This window comes from Lactuca serriola, chromosome 9 (genome assembly GCF_051521515.1).
Source record: "Lactuca serriola cultivar US96UC23 chromosome 9, Lser_US96UC23_V15, whole genome shotgun sequence".
NCBI classification, from domain to species: domain Eukaryota; kingdom Viridiplantae; phylum Streptophyta; class Magnoliopsida; order Asterales; family Asteraceae; genus Lactuca; species Lactuca serriola.
Window position 1 is genome coordinate 134,141,572 of NC_136416.1, and position 17,228 is coordinate 134,158,799.

The following is a 17,228-nucleotide window of genomic DNA, read 5'->3' on the forward strand; positions in this document are numbered from 1 at the left end:
AACCATGTATTTAAATGGTATATTATGATATGCTCATCACATGATCATATACCACATCTTATGTATAATATGCCATAAATGATGGCTTCATTTTCCAAAAAAAAATCGAATATAAATCATTTCAGCTAGTTCAAACTTATGAGCTAGTTCCTTTTGAGGTTGGCTCAAAACTTAGTGTCATGTGACAATGTCAAGATTCCTCCAAAGGAGTTTTGTATATTGATATCTTTCGAGATGTATATTTTCAATATATGCATAAAGATATAAAACTTTTAGCATTCCTTTTATCTATTTCTATAGATTTTACATTCCAAGAATGTATCTTGTTCTTCTTAAGTCTTTCATTTAGAAACACATTCTGAGTCAAGGTGAAAAGGCCTAGCATGGTCGGAATGTAACTTCTCATGATTTAGTATGTCTCACTCATACAAGATTAGGAATGTCACTATGCTCCCACTAGTGCTTAGGAAACACATATGTTCTATTCATTTTGATATATAAGCATACCTTGTGGTTTTATATAAAAATGCTGATTGTGACCTTGAGATGTTATCTTTATATCCACAAGTGGATCTCAAGATTTACCTATTTTGTTAGGATAACATGGATTAAGAAAACCTTTAGGCTAATCTATATAGATATCTTCTAGTATATGTCCATGAAAAAAAGCAGTCCTTCTTGAAATCTATTTTATATATCTCATATTAAGAATATGAATTTATAGTAAACAATATTCTTTTTGATCTAATCATAGCTACTTGTGAAAAAGGTTTTATCATAGTCAATGTCATGAGTATGACGAGAATCATAGTCAATAACATGTGTATGAGAAAAATCCTTTTATAACAAGTCTTCCTTTAAATAAGTATGGTTATCCATGTAATGTATTCTTTCTAGAAGAATCACTTACTCCTTTTAGCCTTGCTATAAAGACAAAGTTCAATCAAGACCATACTTGATTATCATACATGGATTACATCTCATATTTATGACTCTAAGTCATTAATCATATTTGACATCTGACATAGCATCTTGGTATTTAATGGATTTGCGAGAAATAATCAAAAAATCTCATCAATGAGAGATTGCACATTTATGAAGTCATATATGATTTATACCACTAATGAGAATAGTTTGTATTTATGACTAACTATTATTCAAGTATAAAAATCCTTTTTCAACTAGTGCCAACTGCAACTACATTAGGTTATGGTTCTTGAGCTGCTACAAGTTTCATTTACCTCCCACTTGCTTTGTCATTAGAAGCTTGCTTTCTACTAACTTAGCTTTTACAAGAATAATAGAACTTGTTTTTGGTGGGTTTTCATATAATAATCTAAGCCATACTTAGAGCATTACACAAATATGTATTTAGTAGATTTTGGGTTTAGAAGATTTAGTCCAACATAGGCTTCAAATCCACAAAACATTTAATAAGATAATGATGAATCCTTTCCATACAAAATCTTACGAAGAAAATGTTATATCTACTTATTAGTTGGTGTTTATACTCAAGGTACAATTGATAGTGTTCTAGGTGTTATCCCAAGGAAACAAAAGGAGAACATTTCTTCCGATTAGAAAGTAAATCATATCAAGTAAGATTTAATTCATCCTTTATTATCATTAAAGCTTTTTATAGTTCTTACCGGTTTATATCTCAACTTTATATTTGAAACCTTCAACAAAGATTTCCCAATATTGTTTTAGCATGTAAAAATATTATTTATAACTGTTATAGTTGTTAATAAAGTTGAGTTGGTATCTTTTGCTAAATCTTAGACATTCATTAGAAAGGAAGTCATAAATAACAATGTATAGCTCCTTAATAATTTATTTTCTCTATTAGTTAACGAAAATATCATTGGGGATACTTTATATATAAGTAAGATTTACATATGTCAATTGTATATACGATCGAGTTTCAAAAGAGCGGACTTCCACATTGTCATGTATGCATGTTTTTGGAAAACAATTCTAAATTTCCAAATCCTTAAGACAAAGACCGTGTTATATGTGTTGAATTGCCTGTCAAGGATAGTGATCCGGATTTGTATCAAATTGTTTGTGATAACATGATACATGGACCTTGCGGCAATGATCAACCATTTATGCCGTGTATGAAAAAAAGGCAAATGTTCAAAACGATTTCCAAGGGAATTTACCTATCATACATATATAAATGAAGATGGTTATCCTATTTACCAAAGACCTAACAATGGAAATAATATCGTTAAAACGGTGTTTCTTTAGACAACAGGTATAAAAAAACATTTTCAATGATTTACTAAATTTTAATTCCTTAAATTTGTTTTGTTTTTATGAAATATTTTATTATATGTTTAAATACATAAACATCAATAAACGAGTTAAATTAAAATTGTACTAATATATTATATTTAAACAGGTAATGTAATCCATAAAAACATATACTTATTATATATGTTTTCTTGTGTTGTTCCTATGTTAACCTAAAATTATCATTTAATGTGATTTATGACATGTTTCTTGGTTTTTCAGATCTGTTGTTTCATATAATAAGATCCTTCTGAAATAATACCAAGCTCACATGAATCTAGAGTGGTGTAACCAGGTTGGATCGATAACGTATATTTTTAAGTACATTAACAAAGGACCTGATAGGATAACAACATTTATTGTTGATCCAACACAAAAGAAGAAACAACATATAGAAAATAACGACCATGATGAAATTGATGAGTTCTATAACCGTCGTTATATTTCCTCATGTGAGGCATGTTAGTGGCCTTTTGGGTATGACATTCGTTATAGAACATTGTCTGTCGAAAGGTTGTCATTTCACCTCGAACACATACAGCCTGTTGTGTTTAAACCCAACCAACATTAATCAGGTTGTTTCTAAACCGACTGTTGCTGCTTCTCAATTTTTGGCTTGGATGGAATGTAACAAACATGATGCAGATGTACCGAAGCTATCATATGTTGAATTCCCAACTAAATATGTTTGGAATAAATCAGATAAGATATGGACAAGAAGAAAAACCAAGTCCAAGGCACTCTGTCGATTAAACCTCGTGTCTCCCAAGTCTGGTGACATTTATTACCTATGGATTTTGCTAAACAAAATCAAGGGTCCTACATGCTATGAAGATATTAGAACAATTAATGGCATCATGCATGAGTCTTACAAAGATGCTTGCTATGCTCTTGGTCTATTAGAAGTTGATAGAGAGTACATTTTGTCAATAAACGAAACACATTATTGGGCCACTGCATCTTTTTGTAGGTCTCTCTTTGTAATGTTGATTACATTAGATTGTTTGTCGAGGACTACTCATGTTTTTAAAGAGATGTTTAAATCTCTTTCGGATGATGTCATTCATGTTCGTGAACAAGAAATCAGCATCAGAGGTAAATACACTAATTTATAGTTATTTTTATTTCAAACTAATTAATTTCTTCTTCAAAAGAAAAGAAATTAATTTGAACTTTAAATAAAATGGATAGAAACTAATGAACAAAATGTCATTTTATTTGTAATGTTATTATTATAGTAAATGAAATATGAAAGCCAAAACCCGCATTTTTACTTCTTATTTAAATGGTCACTTAATGGAAGTGCATTGTTATTAATTGCTATAAAATTTTGTTTTCCCCTACATTTTAATTTGATGCCCAAACAAGCCCATTATTCTTCATATACAAATGCCCTTTTAACGAAACTATATTACTCAAAAAATGACCTTTATACACAAATTTGACATAAAACATAATGAACCATTTTTTTTTTGCCATTTTCACAAAAAATTGTTCATTTTGCACCATTTTTACCTTATGCATGTAAAATAGAGAAACAAAGCAAAATAAATTTACATGTATGTCATTAAAAAGTCTTAACATAGTCATTTACATATGTATAACTATATTTAATTTCGTTGTTTATTGCATTTTCAGGCTTGAAGCTAAAAAAGATGCAATTTTCAACCTTACCTTGTCATGCATTGTGAAATCATTATTGAGCTGTGAATTGAGTTTCAAGCGGATACCAAACATGCCATTTCCTGATCATAGATACATTCAAGAGTCTTGCAATATGTTAATTTAAGATGAGCTTAACTATGATCCCCCTATTATTGAAGTTGAGCATCAAAATTTGCATTCCAAATTAAATGCCGAGAAAAAAATGTTTATGAAACCATTATTAATGCGGTTAACAAAAAATAAGGTGGTGACCTTTTCCTTTATGGTTACGAAGGAACCGGAAAAACATTTGTTTGGAAGACCTTGTCTGTTGCTATTAGATCCAAAGGTTAAATTGTTATCAACATTACTTCAAGTGGAATTGCAGCACTCTTGCTTTCTGGTGGTAGGATAACACATTCAAGACTTATTATCCCAATTAACTTGACCGATGATTCATTTTGTTCTATTGTGCCAGACAACGATCTTGCTACATTACTGAACAAAGCAAGACTTATCATTTGGGACGAAGCTCCGATGATGCACCGTCATTGTTTTGAAGCATTTGATATGTGACAGCCTGATACTTTTACACTGAGCAATCGATCCATATATCTATAATTCACTTGAATTTAGCATCTTTTAATAGTATATTGAGACCGCGCTAGTGTTTTAGGCTTAATATAACATAGATATGGACCTTAGGAAGGGTTAGGAAGGGTGTGGCATCACAAAATCCAACCACACACATCAAGAGAGGTGTGTGCGGCCGCACACTAGTGTGTGCGGCCAAGCCAGCCGCACACCCAGCAACAAACCCCTCCAGCCTCACACTCAACCCTATATAAAGTAGAGGATCCCCTTCCATTCACTTTTGGCTGCATCTTTTCTCTCTTTCTATACTTTCTCTCTTTAGAAAACCACCCAAGAACACCTAGAAGACTCCCAAAACGTGAAGAACACCATCATTTTACTTGTCATAGAGGTGAAACACTTGAATCCAAGCCTCAAACTCATAATGTTCTTCATGTTCTTCATCCAATGAAGGAGTGCAGCCGCACACCTTCATCAGGTGTCTGTACACACTCATAATACCCTCCAAAGTGAGAGTAAGGCCGCAAAATCATCACATGGGACTCGAACAAGGAGTGTACGGCCGCACACCCCTATGTACGGCCGCACACACACCCTGTACGGCCGCACACCCCTATGTACAGCCGCACTCACACGTCTGGCCGCATACCCCAGCCACACACTCACCTTTATGGCCATACACACAACCTAATACTCATATTTGGCCTTAAACTTGCATATATCATTGGGTATAGGACATGGCACACTTAGTCGTAGTAATTCCGTGCCCTTAGGAAGGATTTCCCTTCATGATTAGTCATGAAAACATCTTAACTCTAACTTAGATATGTGTCACCGTATGATTAATAGGAGCTGCTTGCGTTCAAAACATCCGTTGACACTCAACAGCTATACGAATCGTAAACTTGAACCCTACAGTAAACGGTGAGTTCATACCCCCTTAATGAACCTTTCTAATGTTTTCATATGTTTTAGGGGGGGATACAAGTCTAATATACATTTTTATGGAAATCAATCACATGTGATTTACTATCCGTAGTTCAAATCACATGTGATTTATCACTATGCTTTATAAAAGAACTTTACGCTTTGAAAACTACTTTGGAAAAATAAACTATTTTCTAAATGCTTTCTTTAGTCAAGATTTTTATTAAGTTAATTTTCTTATAAAATGTTTCTACACTAATATATTTATATAAGTAAGACTTGAAGGGCTTAGGACCGATAACTCGCCTTATTTCCTGTTCTTGTTTGATGTGGGCTTAGGGTATTTGTTATCCGTCCGACTGTCGTTAATTTCTTAGTTATATATCATGTATATCGGTGTTAGATACGAGCATTTTCGTCTCATTCGTTGCCTATGTTACTTAATTGCCAAGAACCATACACACTAAGTTAACTATAATAGGTATAGTTAAGGTCACTACTACTTGTTACCGCTACTACTATACATACTATAATTCATACTGTTACAAAACGATACACTAATAAGGGAACACACTATGAACTACATAAAAGACTACTACACTATATTACAAGAGAAAACACTAATCCAGAAGATAACACACTAACTCTTTACAAGATACTCTACGCGCTACATAATGTGACCAGAACTTTCCGGAAGGAAGGAGACGCTACATGTATAGATCTATACGGAGCAGACACTATTAGATCCCGACTGTTAACTTCACTCCAAGACAAGCAGGCCCAGGGATGGCACTACTTCACTACACTGTGCATGACCGGGAAGGTCATGGGATCCTCTATTACTCACACTATTGGTCACATAAAAAGGAATACACTATATCCACACTAAAATACTAAGACTAGAGTGTCAGTTAATATCCCGAAGTAAATAAGTATCTATTACTAATGGAAGTTCGCACTACTATCACTGTCAACAGGCATAACTTTTCTATTACCAATACTACATACTGGAGATTTAGTACCCCACTTTTACAACAAACAGTTTTCTACGATAAAACTTACATGTAACTTAGAGTCTTTCACTCACGATGTATTTTCTGGAAAATATAGGATTTTCTAGTGTTTTCTACTACTTATAAATGTATATTGCAGTTTTTCACACTATATGTTCTAATACATTTTATGCAAAATTCACACTAAAATCTTATGAACTCACCAACTTTATGGTGATACTCGTTTTCAAAATAACTTGTATCCTCAGGTCAAAGATAGATAGGTACAGGTGCAACATTTTGGAGAAGATGGAGCATACAAGATCCATCTCTTATTTTTGTATTACTTTTGGTGTCTAATGAAACCTTATAGAACACACTTGTAATTAAACTCACTATGTAATTGAAATGGTTGTATGTTTCTTGTTTTTACTATTATGCAATTGTGATGATACTGTACGTGACGTCCTCCACCCCGAAACGTATTCCGCCGTTATCGGTTTTGGGGTGTGATAGATTGGTATCAGAGCATTGTATATAGTGAATCAAGTATATCAACCTATAAAAGATATACGAACTATAAACACTCTGACCAAGAATATATACTGTTAAGTATTTAAAAGATTTAACTAAGTATATATACGCACACCTCTATAAAACACAGAAGTCAGTATTGCACTAGAACAGAACAAAAGTATTAAGATTGTTGGGCAGCACAATTTGGCTTAGAGACATATAGTCACATCTGGGGGGATGTAGCCTGATCAACTACATTTTTCTGGGAGTGACTAGCATGTGCCTAAGTTGGGTTGTGGTGTTGCAACAAGTCTAAAACTTACCAACACTACCACAATGACGTTAGAACAAGAATACTATAGGAGTATTCTGCATACCACTAACTACATATGTGATAACTAAAAGGGTCGTTACTGGTAGGACAATAGTTGCTAAGTGGATACACCACGGTTACATGTGACTAGGGCACTATAGACTCAGAATCTGTGGCCTTTGCTTCATTTCCTGTTCTTGTTTGATTGGGGATCTGAAGTTAAGGTTGCTTATTCGAAGGACTATCTTGCTTCGGTTGCATGTGATTGGTATGCACTACGCAAGTATTGGGTCGACTAATAACGATTCATCTTATAAGTAGCTTAGAGTAGTACGTCTATTAACCTTTCTTTCCCCCTTTCTCGCATAGATAGCATGGCCGGCTTCCACCATCCCGGTGATCCGTACTATCCAAACCAGGGCAATAAAGGATGGCTCGATGAGGAGTCAGACGATGATCACCCGATCCCTCTGGATGATCATCATGATGAAGGCTTCTCGAATAGCTCCAACTCCGAACCAGAAGTTAACAACCAACCTCCTGAAGCTCCAAACCCCAACCTCCGTCTGGAATTTCAGGGTTCCACTCCTATGTGGGCCATATCCTTGCACCGATGGAGCGAGGAACAGGGCCAGCCTTTACCTTACAATAGAGACCGAAGCTTCTACAACCTAAGCGAAGGGGGATTAGCGGATCGGGTTCTGCCCATCATGGTCCGAAGGATTGCTAGGAATGTCAAGCAGGGTCAAGCAACCATTGGTCGAGTTGTAGAAGTGGATGCCAATTCAAATCTCAACACTGTTCGCACCCGCCAACTTGAAGAAGCCATGGACAGCACAAGGAGGACCAACGAGGCTCTGCAGCATCAGCTAGCTGCATCCCGAGCCGAAGTTAGGGAACTCTGAGGATGCCAAAGGACTCATGAACGACACCTTCAGGAAGTTATGCGTCAACTAGCGGATCTGAGGGTTCGCCCAACAAGTAACCGTCGCACGTAGAAGACGTTTAGTTACCTCACTCTTTTGTTTAAAGGACTAGCTTTCCCTCTCTATGTTTCGTAGATCATTTGTCTGTAAACATTCCTAGCTTAAAAGTACTCTAACTAGACCTCTAAACTGCCAACATTTTCCTTATGGTTTGATATAAAACCTACTGTTAGGTCATTCTTTATGAGCTTGTATTACATCATTAACACCAGTAAATTGGTAGTTAACTACTCTATTGCTATGACCCTCATTGTGATCTTTGGATTATGATGATTTAATCCATGCAACGCTCTACGCGTATTCACAATAGACTCTTACTATTGCTATCATTTCTATGGTCTTCCAGTGAAAGATGCCTCCTTGAAAGCGTCCAAACAGGGGAAGACCAGCAACTCAAACCCCTCCTCCACCACCTTCTCCTCCGCAGTTCGATCCAGTGCTGTTCCAAACGGCTGTGACTTCATCTGTGACAGCAGCCATGGCTCAAATGAACTCTGGTGATGCGAGCGGTGGCAATTCTAGATTTGGTGAAGTCCATCAAAGAGTGCAGGGATGTATTTATATGGACTTCATGAATTGCAAACCCACTTTCTTCGATGGTACCGGAGGAATTCTAGCATTGTCTCAGTGGTTTGAAAGAACCGAAGCTGTCTTTGAAATGTGCTCTTGCCCCGAAGAGAGCAAAATCAAGTTCGCTACTGCCACCCTCACTAAAAGGGCCTTGACATGGTGGAACGGCCATGTCAGTGCACTCTCCTTGGTAACAGCCAATGCCATGGGCTGGGACACTCTGAAAGACCTCATGAGGGGAGAGTACTGCCCTAGGGGCGAAATTCAGAAACTTGAGGAGGAACTCTGGAACCTCAAGATGAAAGGGACTGACATAACAGCTTACACGGCCAAGTTCTGCGACTTGGCGGCTATGTGTCCCAACATGATCCCTTCTGAAAGCAAGAAGATCGAACGATACATATGGGGTCTAATGCCTCCGTATCAAGGAAACGTTCTAGCCTCACGCCCTACCACCTTCGACAGCGCCAAGGAATTGGCCCAGAGTCTAATCAATCATGAAGTCTCTTCCACTCCAGCAACAACAACTGCAACTACCACTTCACCACCCGATTCAGCTGACAAAAAGAGAAATCGTTGGGATAAGAAGAAAGGCAAGAAAACTCAAACCTCCTCCAAGGATCAGCGAATTGTGGCGGTCCATGCTGCCACCACTCCAGCCACTCCTACACCAACAAAAGCTTATGTTGGGAATCTGCCCAAATGTCCCAAGTGCCCTTACCACCACAACGGCCCCTGCCGTGAATTGCAGTGTTCCAACTGCGGCAGGAAGGTGTTGGATTAGTGTCTAAGTCCATAACTATTTTGGTATGTACTTGACCCGATGGTGCATGGTCCTTTTGGGTTACCTTCACCAAAGCAACTTGATTGGAGAAATAAATAGAGAGAGAGGTTATTATGATTTATTAATATGTTATAAGAATAATATATTAAAGGAGAAATCATATTTGTTTAATTAATATTGGTCAATAATTAATTAAGAATTAATTTTGTGATCAAATGTAATTAAGTAAACTAGAGGGGCTGAATTGTAATTATGTGATAGTTGCAAAATAGGGCAATGGTTATCCTTGTTAAAGGATGGACGAATTCAAAGATAAGGATATGCTTAAAATCGTCCAAGGTCCAATGGATAGGGGTTTTCAAGGCTTATCTTATGGTTGCTTGATGGGCAAGTAACTAGATAAGGATAAGGACTGAAACCCTAATCCCAACCGTATATAAAGACCCCTAGGGCCTTAGGATTTCGTGCACTTGATCCCTAAAGCATCTAAGGACGAATTTCTACCTCTCTCCTCTCTCTTTATACCTTCTCCACTTGCTTATGGTGTTTGTGAACCATTAGAGGAGTGATACTTGTGACTCTAAGCCTTCCAAAGTCAATTCAATGAGGAATTGGGATTGTTATTGCTACATAACAATCAAGGTAATATCATAAACCTAATTATATGTTAATATCGATTTCCATATGCTAGAATTAGGGTTTATAGTCTTGGATTCAAAGCATGTACAATAGAGAAACCTAGATCCAAGCATTAGGGTTTGTATGAGCACATAGGATGTCTTATGACCAAAACCCATCAGTGGTATCAGAGCCTAGACTGGTTTCTATTGTATTGATGCTTGATATGTTTGAAAAAGTTCGTTTTTTGGTTTTTGGAGGCTGGACTCGCCGAGTCCATAGCTGAACTCGCCGAGTCCATGGTGACTCGACGAGTCCATGCTTGACTCGACGAGTCAACTCGTCAGACAGAGGTATATCCTTGATCTAATTGAAGATATTTATCAATTAATAAGATAATTGTTTCCTTATGTGATAATTGATTAATTATTTTGATTAAATTGGTAAATTATTTTGCAAGAAATCATTAAATAAATCAAATATGGATAATTATGAAATTAAATGTTAATTTAGATTATTTGTTATTTGATCCTTGTGCTTTGAAAAGTTTCATACTTTCCCCTTTAGGTTTTATAGTTTAAATTTGAACCCAAAAGTTTTGTTGTTTTGAAATTTAAATAGTTGAAACCCTAATGTTTTGAAAAAAGGTTTCAAAACTTGCCCTCAAGTTTTGGAATTTAAATTTTGATTAATAGTTTAATTTTGATGTATATTTAAATTCTAAACCCTAATGTGTTGAAATGTTTCAAAACTTGCCCTCAAGTTTTGGAATTTAAAAGTTGATTAAAAGTTTAATTAGGAATGTTAAATTCTAAAACTCTAGTATAGTTTTGAAAAGGTTCAAATCACACCCTTATGGTTTTATTAATTAATTAAGTTGTATAATTAAAAGAAGTTTAATAAATCCATAAAAGTTTAGGTTTACAATTTAATTGAATTAAAAGTATAATTGTTAAATTAGGCCACCTAGCTTTTTGAAAGTATAAAATACACCCTATACTATATATAACATTAAAAGTCTAACATTATATATATGTATGAGTAAAAGTCAGTCTTACCGTTAGTAGGCCTCATTCACGAAGCTGGTCTATAAGGGGTGTTTAAGGAAATTTCCTATAAAATGGCGATTGAATGGGTATCCACTCTTACCCACCGCACTCTTGACTAGTGGAGGGTCGTTAGCCGAACGGGTAGGATAGGACAAAACCTTCCATTATAAGTATAATGAAGTATAAAAGTAACTAAATGTTTTCATAAAATTCCCAATCTTAGTTACTTAGGCAAAAGTGAATTGATGCAATTCCATGAAATTACACTTTGTGCCCTTGCGAAGACGTTAGTGAAGCGTGTGTGGTTTACCGGCACACTAAATGGTTCTAAGCAAAGGTAGCAAAGGGTGACTCTATGTTTATCATAGTTCGGTGGAGCGTGTGTGGTTTACCGGCACATCGAATAGGTGACTGTAACATGTGAGGGCACCATGTAAGTTTGCATGGTTATTCACACCCGCTTTGTGATCCTCGGCATCCCAGTCACAAACAAGAGGGGCATATCGAGATTTAAACATGCCATTGAAAGTTCAATGAATCTCAAAGGATCTAGGAGTTTTCATAAATTTAAAACTTAAATTTCTTTTTCGTTTTTCGTGGTGGAAATTAGTGAATCGTCATTCACTTACCTTCAAATATTCTGCAATTAGGGTTACGGCATCCCTCTCCCGAGTTGTAGAATATTGTGTTGGGTCCTAGTCTTAGTATTTCATTTGGGTGATTTACTAGGGACTCAATCAATCAACTAACTTGAATTCGTTTTTCTCCCGTTTTGTAGATGTCAATGTTCGACAACTATGGTCTTCCCAAATCCCGTGGAACAAGCATTCCACATGAAGATGGTATTCCACGATTCAATCGAGGAACGAGAAATCATGCTTCACTTCCTCCTCCTCCTCCTATTGTTCTCCCCAACCCACAAGATCGAAGAATTGAAAGGTTCAATATCACTAAGGCCCTATTGGAAATGAAACATGAAGATGGTAAACCCGTGTGTGCCCACGTTCTAGGAATGAAATCACACATTGATAGGTTGATAATGTTGGGTGTGTCATTCCCAGATGAGTTGGCTGTGAATTGGGTTTTGCAGTCACTTCCTGAATCATATAATGAGGTCAAAAGAAAGTATTATATGATGGATCATGACGACAACCTCATTGACCTAACTTACATGCTCATTGCTGCTGAATCAGAAATGATATGGCGAAGCAATGGAGTGTATTTGTTGAAAAAGTCAACCGACCATGCTTTCGAGGACGTTCTAGGAGAACCGACCTGCATTTACTGCCAAAAGAAAGGGCGTTGGATACAAGTCTGCCCAAAGAGCCTGAAGAGTCCAGAAGATGGGAGAGTCAAAGAGTATGGTTGCGCTTCAGGTAAAATCCACTATCTAACTCCATTAAGTTCCTATTCAATAATTCTTAAAACATAATGTAATAAGATTGCATTTGAATGTTTTACAGGATCGGTGAAAAGAAAGGAAGCTTGGTGAAAGAGCAAGATGAATCTAATCACAAGGAATGGATCTTGATCGCATGGACTTGAAGATTAGATTTTGAGCTTAGAAAGTTATGATAGAGTTGTTAGAAAATTTTCTTTTGAAATACATAGTTTTCAATGGATTTTGCATTGTAAGGACAAATTTTTTCCGCTGCTTTTATAAATAACATAAATTTTTCGTTTGAGTTATTTATTTATTTGCTTATTTCCTTGCAATGAAATCGTTATGAAAATTGGTGTTTGCATATTTCTACAACAAATGGATATGATTCTTATTTATGGTGTTTATGGAAAAGTCGAGAACTTACCAAATAGGGAGAGTTTCTCATCGCCCAAGTTTCAATTGGACAGAAATTTGGAATCATGCAACTTGGTTGCACGATGAATGAGAAATTTCATATTTGGAAATTAGACTAATTCATTGACAAAGTGTCAAGTGAAGGACTTGGAGATCGAATACACAAAGTTGCGTGTTGATCAAGTCCACCATAAGAGTAACAAAGATATTCGTCATGATTTACTAAAGGTTTAGTAAATATGATTATACTTACAAGATTAAGTATAATTCTGAATTGATTAAAGGGTTTAGATCAATAGCAGAACGAATAAGAATAATCAAGTAGGCAGAAAGATAAAAGTTTCTCCATTCTAAGAAGATGGGAGAGTACCTTTTATGCTTTATGATAGGTCTTAATGATTAAGAACCATATCTCAATTGATCCTCTAAATGAGTCTTAGTACAATTGTATGTCTAGGAAGAGGAATCAAGAATTGAAGAAATGGTTAAATCAATAAGTCAATCATACTTCGTTCCAATAACAAGTCTTAAAGTTAAGATTGTGACATCGAGTGAAAAAGTAAGGTTTATAAAATTAATCAAATATGGAAAGTTATGATGTCTTGGATAAGACAAAGACCAACTAGGACCAATTTATGAAGTATTTTTGATATGAGCTACACTAACTCTTGGATATTTGTTTGTCAAGAAATGGTTATTGACAAGAGAATCTTATATGTCAAGGAGTAAGTGGGAGTCTTAATGGTCTTGAAAGGTTTCAAGAACAAATCAAATAAACCTTATCGATCATCACTAGCACACGAGTTGAGGTTTACAACCTATCGTGTTGACATTATTTTGTTTCTGTGCGAATCCAATCGAGTTAATTATGCATGTGAGTTATGTGAGTTCTCATTTTGAACGCATAAAAGGCAAACCACCTTAATCAATGAAATCTACATTGATAGGAAAGGGTGAGCCGCTTAACTACTTGGAAGACATGGTGGGCAGCTATGCTACCATAAGGCAAGAAATCAAGATTAAGAAAGTTCGGTCCATATGAGTTTGAATTTGTCGAAAACTTTAGTTTTAACAAATTCACATGGATAGGAACACATACACCGTTTAAATCTAAGTGTCATAAGATTTCATCCTTCATGAAAATGATTGTGAGGAAATGCTTTCACTAAGAGAGATTTTGAGAAGATAGTGATTGTAAAATTGCATTCTCGAATTCGATTATGGTTACGGTATCCCTTTCCATAATTTGAATTGTGAGGTTTGGCAATTAGTCTTAAGTGTTTAGACACACATATGAACTATCGAAGGCAAAGGTGTATAAGTTCAAGAAACCTTGATAAAAGATTATCAAAGCACTAAGTATTAGAAACATGAACTTAAGAAATTCAATAAGCATTGTTTTTCTGAAAGTTAAGATGTTTATGAATACATGTCGAAGCTAGTGGGAGCATAAGTGTTATGTTTTATAATAATCATCATGATAGTGGGAGCATAAATGTTATGATTGTATGATTATTAAGGCACGTATTGCAAGTTGGCAATATTAATTATAGAAAACAAGAGTTATACCTTGAAAAGTAGTAAGGGTTATAAAGTTGTTTTGCTATAATTAAGGGAGAGAATATTATGCTTCGTTTCAAATCTAAAGGTTTAGGTTGAGAAATGTTAATAAATTTAGTCAAAGGTACATAGTGTGTTCTTAAAATTTCGATTATGATTACGGCATTCCTCTTCACAATTCGAATTTTGAGAACATAGCAAATAAAACATTGTGCATCGTGTCCCATACGCTTCGGGTATAGGATCGATTGCAAATGCTTTAATGTTTGACCATTCTAAAATTTTCCAAATGTCTAGCGCATTTAGAAGGAAAAAGGACAAGAATTGGTTTTGACTAAAATAATTAAACAACTATCAAAGGACAATCCAAAGTTCGACGAGGATTGGTTGCTTGTGAGTATTTGGAAGTATAGTATTAGAAAATATGGAAATGTTTCCATATTGGATGGACCATATCAACTCTATTATGAATAGAAAAGATTCTATTAAGAATGAGTTGTCATATGAAACATATGGAAGTGTGTCCATATTGGGAATTGAATATTGAGAAATATATGACTAGATTAGAAACTTCTATGAAAAAGGATGTTCAAAGAATGTACTTTGAGTGAGAGACATCACGTCTATGGAATTGTCTTGTAACAATCTCCAATAGAGGACTTTGTAATATCATTGGCAATAGTCTTTGTGACTTTGGTGCAGTGATATTACGAAAGGATAGTTGCATAGAATGTTAGAATCTAGCATATTCTATAAGTAGCAAGGATTTGATATTCTTTCACTTATGGAAAAGGATTTGGAGTTGTGAAATGAGAAAGATTGGAAATGTGTTCAATTTGATCTATTTCACAAAGTAAGAACCATAGGAAAACATTGTGTGCATGCTAGGAGCATGGGACAAGTGTAATAATTCAAGTAAGAAGTTGATTAACCGAAACGACAAATAATGAGTAATCGATATGGTGATAAATAAAAGATGTTTTATTTATAATCAAAGGTTTGAGGCCATATGGGATTAGTATTATTCTTGTGTTTCACATTTGCATGTTTTGACTTCCAGAATAATTGAGTTTATTAAGAATAATCGAATTATTTAAACGGGCCACAGTCGTTCATATGTTGGAAGTAGATATGAATGAAGACTGTCATGAATTGGTGTGTGGATTGTCTAAAGAGCATTAGACATAAGCAAATGTTTGCTGCAACGTTCATGAGTGCTTATGAATATGAATTTGAGCATTGGATTAAACCCACGCTCACTTGGATCACTCCATGAATTGTTTCACGAGTGATTGGTGAGACGATAACATCTTATATTCTTGAAACCGAGATGTGTGAGTTGTATCTTGCAAATCGGTTACACATTGATAATATGTAAACGCACTAGTAACTTGGTGTTATAACACATATTGTTGTGTGTAATTCGGTGAGTGAGTGCAAGCAAGCATTGAATCAAAGTTTATCCATTCCTTTTATCCAAAGTAGGATAAAAGCGATATCTTTGGGCCCCTCGATGGTTTAGTGATGACAAACGTAAATGCTCGGCCGGGCTAGGGCTAATTTGATTTGTTCAATTAGTCAGTCGTCATAAATCGGAATCGAGATATAGTACAAAGAGAATGATTTGAAATCATATCTCATATGATATCTAGAATGGAGGAATATATGATCCCTTATCTAAGGACACGCGTATATGATATGATCAGAGTTGACAGCGGCTTTGGAAAGCTACGATTGCAGATCAGGATCTGAAGTCATACACAAAATAGTTGTTAGACTTATCCAAGTGGGAGACTGTTGAATTAGTGTCTAAGTCCATAACTATTTTGGTATGTACTTGACCCGATGGTGCATGGTCCTTTTGGGTTGCCTTCACCAAAGCAACTTGATTGGAGAAATAAATAGAGAGAGAGGTTATTATGATTTATTAATATGTTATAAGAATAATATATTAAAGGAGAAATCATATTTGATTAATTAATATTGGTCAATAATTAATTAAGAATTAATTTTGTGATCAAATGTAATTAATTAAACTAGAGGAGCTGAATTGTAATTATGTGATAGTTGCAAAATAGGGCAATGGTTATCCTTGTTAAAGGATGGACGAATTCAAGGATAAGGATATCCTTAAAATCGTCCAAGGTCCAATGGATAGGGGTTTTCAAGGCTTATCTTATGGTTGCTTGATGGGCAAGTAACTAGATAAGGATAAGAACTGAAACCCTAATCCCAACCCTATATAAAGACCCCTAAGGCCTTAGGATTTCGTGCACTTGATCCCTAGAGCATCTAAGGACGAATTTCTACCTCTCTCCTCTCTCTTTATACCTTCTCCACTTGCTTATGGTGTTTGTGAACCATTAGAGGAGTGACACTTGTGACTCTAAGCCTTCCAAAGTCAATTCAAGGAGGAATTGGGATTGTTATTGCTACATAACAATCAAGGTAATATCATAAACCTAATTATATGTTAATATCGATTTCCATATGCTAGAATTAGGGTTTATAGTCTTGGATTTAAAGCATGTACAATAGAGAAACCTAGATCCAAGCATTAGGGTTTGTATGAGCACATA